Source organism: Rhipicephalus microplus, unplaced genomic scaffold (assembly GCF_043290135.1).
Source record: "Rhipicephalus microplus isolate Deutch F79 unplaced genomic scaffold, USDA_Rmic scaffold_349, whole genome shotgun sequence".
NCBI classification, from domain to species: Eukaryota; Metazoa; Arthropoda; class Arachnida; order Ixodida; family Ixodidae; genus Rhipicephalus; species Rhipicephalus microplus.
In genome coordinates, this window is record NW_027464916.1 from 103,317 (window position 1) to 110,270 (window position 6,954).

Genomic DNA, 6,954 nt, shown 5'->3' on the forward strand with positions numbered 1-6,954 from the left:
ATCCCGGGCGCGCAACGGCGGAGACGGGCCTGGCACCCACTCTGGGACAAGCCCCTGTCAGGGGGACTTGCACCGTCGCAAACACCCGAGAACGTCGCCTCCCATACACCACATTTCCCGACCGCCTGCAAGGACGGGGGATTCGGTGCTGGGCTCGGTCCCGTTTCGCTCGCAGCTACTCGGGGAATCCCTGTTGGTTTCTTTTCCTCCGCTTAGTGATATGCTTAAATTCAGCGGGTTGTCTCGCCTGATCTGAGGTCGACAGCGGATACATTCGCTTCCATCAACTTCCTGCACGACCGCGTGCGCTCGCCCTACCAAGTGCGCCCGCAACCCTGTACAGGGCCACTTCTTCACAAGGCTGGCAATCGGCTTCCCCGCTGCACGCGTGCGGCGCACAACCGGTGTGACGTGGAAGTGACGGGACACGTTCGTAAACCCATCGCGAACCGAGTACGACGCCCTACCAAGTGCGCCCGCAACCCTGTACAGGGTCACATCTTCACAAGGCTGGCAAGCGGCATTCCGCTGCGCGCGTGCGTCGTCCGAGCAGTTGCGTGATAAACGACCGTGTCGAAAGCCCAAACACCGCCGAGGCCAGTCGCCGCCGCCGCAAGGGCAGCCACGCAGCCTGGCGAGAGGCATCGTCTCGTGTAGCGTCGCCCCCGCCCCAACTGGAGTGGCCCAGTTTTTTGAACGGGACGGGAACTGCGAAGCACTTAGACCGACGGCGGACTACGACGAGAACGCCTTAAGCTTCGCCAACGTTTCGCCAACTCGTGCGGGAGACTTTTTCCGCTTCGCGGCAAGTCGTCGCGCCGTGCTCTCCGCATCAACCGCGTACGCAGCGAACCGCAAACGTCGGGCGCAGCCTCCTCACCTCCCTGCGCTTTGCGCGCGAACGTTCCCTGTTCGCGCGGCAAAGCCTGGAGGAGGCACGGCCCCGCAGCGTGTTCGAGCGCCCGGTCTACGGGACACCCTGCTTACTTCGAGGGCAACAAGCGCAACGCAAGGCTGCGATCTCGCGCACTTTGCGCACGGCTGGAGAAGCTTTGCTGGCCGGCTTTCGCTCCTCGTGTTTACCGTGCGTTAAAGTTGCGCGTCCGTGGCTCTCGCAGCTCTTGCGCGCCCGGTCGCAGAGAGGAGTACGCAACCTCGACCGCACTTTCCCTGCAGGCTTCCTTCCGACTCGAAGTCCTGCGGCGGTCTCAACGAGGTGCCACATCCTCAATGCAGTCGGTCGCCCCCGTTTCGGTTGGGCTCTGGCACGACGGTCGCCACCGTCTCGCCCTTGAGTGGCCGCTGTTGGCGCTCGCTGTGAGGTGTTCAGCGTGCTGTCCGTGTTGCCGACGCGGTCAAAACGAGTCGACGGCTCACGTTCCCTTGTGCGCCGAAGGCTCTCTTGATATGTGATCCGACCCTCAGACAGACGAAGCCAAGGGAAGACCCAAGGCCGCAATGTGCGTTCAAAGAATCAGTGCTCAGTGTGTCCTGCAATTCACACCAAGTCTCGCAGCTGGCTGCGTTCTTCATCGACCCGAGAACCGAGTGATCCACCGCTTAGAGTCGTGAAAAAGTGTTTGTTCAATTCCGTACAGTCAAAACCAAACGTTTCTGGCACTCGGCCAAACAGTGGCCAAGAAGGGCGCTTTTCAGCGCACGCTTGGACTCCAAAACTCTGCCGCGCCTTTTTCGGCTGCCGCAAATCGAGCAAACGGTGTGTTTCGGACGGCGTTTCGCTTCCGCTACTTGCGAGTGCTTTCGTGGTCCACCCCTCTATAAATACTCGGGAGGCGTCGAAGCCGGTTCTCCAAGCCGGACCCGTAGGTATCGTTGTGTGCTCGCTCTCATTGGCCCGCCTAACCAGAAAATGCCTGCGGTACACCCATTTGGATAAGAGTGCACGCAGATGCGGGCCTCGACGGCTACACATTTCCTCGGGCGGCCGCCTCCCGGCCTCCGTGGAGCGCGGGATGCACGGTCCCATCGACAAGCCTCTCCCGTTTTTACCGTGGCGTCGCGGTTCACCACGGCGGGCGGGTCGGTCTCCTCCGCATAAAAAGGGGGACCCCCGCTTTTTGTTCCACGAAATCGCACAAGCTTTTTTCGCATCCACGGTTTGCCACCGCACACCAAAATGCCGATCCGGCTGCCTACTTTAGCCAACAGGTGGAGCCAGGCGCGCCGTACTTGCGCGGCACTTCCCACGTCCACCGAAGTCGGTGCCAAGGACCACTTTCGGCGCCGGAGCCGCGTACGAGCCTACTCGAGGCGGAAGAACGAAGCCAGCAAGGGCCTGGCCGCAAGTGCGTTCAATTGTCGGGACGTCCAAGTCCCTCGTTCTTCCGTGCTTCCTCTTTCGGCAAGTCGTTGCGGCACCTTCCCAAAGCGCGCAGACCCGCTAATCGCGACGAGCGCGACGTGGCCGTGCCGCCTTTCCCTCGGCAGCAAGCAAAACGCCTGGCAACGTCGACGCTCCCCTAACCGCGATCTCGCACCGTGTTTCGTGTGGCGAATTCAAAAGCCGGCCGGCGCTGCTGCAACCATTACGGTCGGTACGCATACGCCGCGGAGGGCGGGACGGTCATCGGAGCGTGCGGTTCCTCCATCGAGTACTGCGCACCTCGGCCGTCGCATCGCCGTGCCATGACCGGCCGCGCGTCAACGCGAACCGGTGCCAGCGAGATCCCTCGCCTGCAAGAACCGACCGGCAGCCTCCGTCACCCGAGGACGCGGAGGCGCTTGCCGCGGACGGCGGGACGGTATGCACTGGTGCACAGCGGACCCGTCACATCGCCAGTTCCTTGACCGACCGCCGACGCTTGTGCCGTTCCTCTCGTACTTGGCAGTCGCCGCGCGATTGTCGGGTCTCGTTCTTGCACGCTCGAACGGTCGGGAGGGCACTCGGCTGGCGTTTCGGGAACGCGCAGCCTCGCCTTCTACCGACGTAACCACGACTCGCCGTTCGCGCTCCGCCGCTCCTGTTTACAGTACTAGGCGGTCCCGCAGCGGTCGGGTCGCGCATTTCGAGCGCTTCGAGCCACGGTGCAGTGGCGGGTCGAAAGCCGACCTATGAGTGCGTTGCGCCGTTTGTACCCGCGTCCGCCACCTGGCCGACCGTCCAAGGTCGCGGTGTTGGCGTCCGCTGGGCGCAACAATTTGTCACGGGGTGCCGCTCCACATTCAGGCAGCCCCGTGGGGAAAAGCCGACCCCGCGTCCAAACGGGGTCAGCGGCAGAAAGTGTCGGGCGCAGACGCAGCTGAGGCGCTCACCCTTCACAATCCGTTAATGATCCTTCCGCAGGTTCACCTACGGAAACCTTGTTACGACTTTTACTTCCTCTAAATGATCAAGTTTGGTCATCTTTCCAACAGACCGGCGCAACCGAAAGGCCGCGCCGGACATCGGTCCGAAGACCTCACTAAATCATTCAATCGGTAGTAGCGACGGGCGGTGTGTACAAAGGGCAGGGACGTAATCAACGCGAGCTTATGACTCGCGCTTACTGGGAATTCCTCGTTCAAGGGGAACAATTGCAAGCCCCTATCCCAATCACGAAAGAAGTTCCACGGGTTACCCAGTCTTTTCAGACAGGGATAAAGACACGCTGCTTCCTTCAGTGTAGCGCGCGTGCGGCCCCGGACATCTAAGGGCATCACAGACCTGTTATTGCTCTGTTTCGTGCGGCTAGGAGCCGCTTGTCCCTCTAAGAAGGTTGTAAGGTGCTGGGAACCCCGCACCTATTTAATAGGCTAGAGTCTCGTTCGTTATCGGAATTAACCAGACAAATCGCTCCACCAACTAAGAACGGCCATGCACCACCATCCACCGAATCAAGAAAGAGCTCTCAATCTGTCAATCCTCCCAGTGTCCGGGCCGGGTAAGTTTTCCCGTGTTGAGTCAAATTAAGCCGCAGGCTCCACTCCTGGTGGTGCCCTTCCGTCAATTCCTTTAAGTTTCAGCTTTGCAACCATACTTCCCCCGGAACCCAAATACTTTGGTTTCCCGGAAGCTGCCCGCCGAGTCATTTGAGTAACTCAGGCGGATCGCTGGTTGGCATCGTTTATGGTCAGAACTAGGGCGGTATCTGATCGCCTTCGAACCTCTGACTTTCGTTCTTGATCAATGAAAACATTCTTGGCAAATGCTTTCGCAGTAGTTCGTCTTGCGACGGTCCAAGAATTTCACCTCTAGCGCCGCAATACGAATGCCCCCGTCCGTCCCTCTTAATCATTACCTCGTATTCCAAAAACCAACAGAACAGAAACGAGGTCTTGTTCTATTATTCCATGCAAGTTTATTCAGGCGACTCGCCTGCGTTGAGCACTCTAATTTTTTCAAAGTAAAAGCACCGGCCATCTCGAGGCACACAATGAAGTGCACCAAGAAAGAACCGGCATGATGTTCAGTCCGAGCCGTCGCATCGGGTAGATGCACTACTCGTCTGGAACTGAGATCCAACTACGAGCTTTTTAACCGCAGCAGCTTTAGTATACGCTATTGGAGCTGGAATTACCGCGGCTGCTGGCACCAGACTTGCCCTCCAATTGATCCTCGTTAAAGGATTTAGAGTGTACTCATTTCAATTACGGGGCCTCAAAAGAGTCCCGTATTGTTATTTTTCGTCACTACCTCCCCGTGCCGGGAGTGGGTAATTTGCGCGCCTGCTGCCTTCCTTGGATGTGGTAGCCGTTTCTCAGGCTCCCTCTCCGGAATCGAACCCTGATTCTCCGTTACCCGTAACAACCATGGTAAGCAAGTAACCTACCATCGAAAGTTGATAAGGCAGACACTTGAAAGAAACGTCGCCGGCTCGTGGCCATGCGATCAGCACAAAGTTATCCAGAGTCACCACACAATACGGGCCGAAACCCGATCGATCTTGGTCTAATAAAAGCACCCGTTACCCAAAGGGCTCCAGGCTCACTGCATGTATTAGCTCTAGAATTGCCACAGTTATCCAAGTAGGAAGAAACGATCTAAGGAACCATAACTGATTTAATGAGCCATTCGCGGTTTCGCCTTATTTCGGCATGTACTTAGACATGCATGGCTTAATCTTTGAGACAAGCATATGATTACTGGCAGGATCAACCAGGTAATCGTTCGACTGCGCGTCCGTCCTCGCCCTCGGCGGGCCGGACGCAGTCTGTGTGCGGCGGAGGCCACCTTCAGGCGCCCCAACACGCTTATTTTGCACTCCGAGATGACGGCGTTCGAGCTCGCTACGGCACAACCTTCCCGAAAGACGAGTGGGAGCCGTGCGGCAAGAAGCACGTTCATGCTCGCTCTTTTTCGTTGCATCGACTCGGTCGCGCCGTGCGGGTTGCCCAAGCCCGCTGCACTGTCGGTGGACCGGCCGGAACTAGCAACGGAGCCGAGACTGCAAAGCCGCCAGACGACGGGTCACGCCCGCGTCTTCGGCGCTTTCGCATCTGAATCGCCCGAGGACGACACGGAACACACCTCGATATCGTGGTAAAACGGCACCGTCCGACAACCAGCCCCTAACGCATCAAGCGGATGAGGCTGCAGACGACTGCCGTGGATTCCCCTGGAGCAGACCCGAGGACACGCTTGACGAGGCCGAAGCCCGCCGCATATCAGACACCCGGTCGCTTTCGCGTACGCCGCTCACGAGAACCCCCACATAATAGCAGCGATAAGTACCCAGACCTCCTTGGGCCCTAATACGAGCGTACTCGAGAAAATTTCACCGCGGGTGTGCCCCGAAACGTGTGGCATGTTGAGCGTGCCACAAGTCTACGTCGCTCTCAAACCCGCCGAGGTCGTAGAATTTGCGACCCTACTCACGAAATTCCCACCGAGGATACGGCCGCAAACGTACCGCACCTTGGGTAGGCCACGAGTTTGTGCAACACTACGCTGACGGCACAGCACCGAGGTCGTGCGCGCACGCACGGGAAAATTCCGCCGCGGTTTCTGCCGAAAACGTGAGGCACCACGACTCTCCGCAAGTTCGCGTCGACTGCGAAAGACCGAAGTCGTGAACGACGTGTCCGCTACTCGCCGCCGACACGCTGGACACCAAACGTACAACGACTCGACGGCGTCGTAGAGGCCCACGACGCGGTTTTCCTTAACGACGTCTCGGCGTGGCACCGACAGGTTAGAACGGCCGACCAACGTTCCCTGTCCGCCGTTCGGCTCAGTCGAAGGGCTCGGCGACTTCGGCAACGCTGCGAAGCCGCACGGTGACGCACGCCATGTCCCCATTTTTTTTTTTCTTTCTGCGTCTGCCGGGGTGCCCCTATAATAGCAGCGATAAGCACCCAGACCGCCGTGGGTCGCTCGCCCCGGCTGACGTGGTTTTTCGTACTCCTGCGGCGGTCGCCGTCAAGCACGTCCAAATACGCTACTTTCGTGGGCGCATTCACGCTCTTTCGCTTCGCCGGAGTGCCAGCACTCACTCTGCCAAAAACGGCGAACATCCGAGCGGCGGTTCCCACTTTTGCGTCGGCGTCGCAAACCCCGCCCCGGCAGACGAGGTTTGCCGTACTCGTGCGACGGTGGCCGGCGGGCACGTCGAAAGACGCCGATATCGTGCGCGAATTGGCGCACCTTGGCTTCACCGGAGTGCCGCCACTGACTCCTCCAAAAACGGCGAAGATCCGAGCGGCGCTTCCCACTTTCGCATCGGCGTCCCGAACTCCGCCCCGGCTGACGCGGTTTACCGTACTCGTGCGACGGTCGCCGGCGAGCACGTGGAAAGACGCCGATATCGTGCCCGAATCGGCTCCGTTCGGCTTCGCCGGAGTGCCAGCACTGGCTCGGCGAAAGACGACGAACATCCGAGCGACGGTTCTCACTATTGCGTACGCGTCGCAAACCCCGCCCCGGCAGACGCACTTTGCCGTACTCGTGCGACGGTCGCCGGCGAGCACGTAGAAAGACGCCGATATCGTGCCGGAATCGGCCCCGTTTGGCTTCGC

The 6,954-nt window shown here is 59.4% G+C and overlaps 3 non-coding genes across 3 annotated transcripts in view; all 3 read right to left on the minus strand.

Annotated features, from left to right (window-relative positions):
- LOC142793957 (large subunit ribosomal RNA) overlaps positions 1-261 on the minus strand; it is a 3,958-nt gene extending 3,697 nt beyond the window's left edge. The window contains exon 1 of the ribosomal RNA XR_012891961.1: positions 1-261. This exon is cut by the window's left edge and continues 3,697 nt beyond it. This is a non-coding gene — a ribosomal RNA (large subunit ribosomal RNA).
- A 1,154-nt stretch (positions 262-1,415) lies between these two features.
- On the minus strand, positions 1,416-1,568 carry LOC142793964 (5.8S ribosomal RNA). Its single transcript, XR_012891966.1, has one exon. It is a non-coding gene; the product is annotated as a 5.8S ribosomal RNA (ribosomal RNA).
- A 1,719-nt stretch (positions 1,569-3,287) lies between these two features.
- On the minus strand, positions 3,288-5,102 carry LOC142793953 (small subunit ribosomal RNA). The gene has a single exon (XR_012891957.1). It is a non-coding gene; the product is annotated as a small subunit ribosomal RNA (ribosomal RNA).
- Between the last annotated feature and the right edge of the window lie 1,852 nt (positions 5,103-6,954).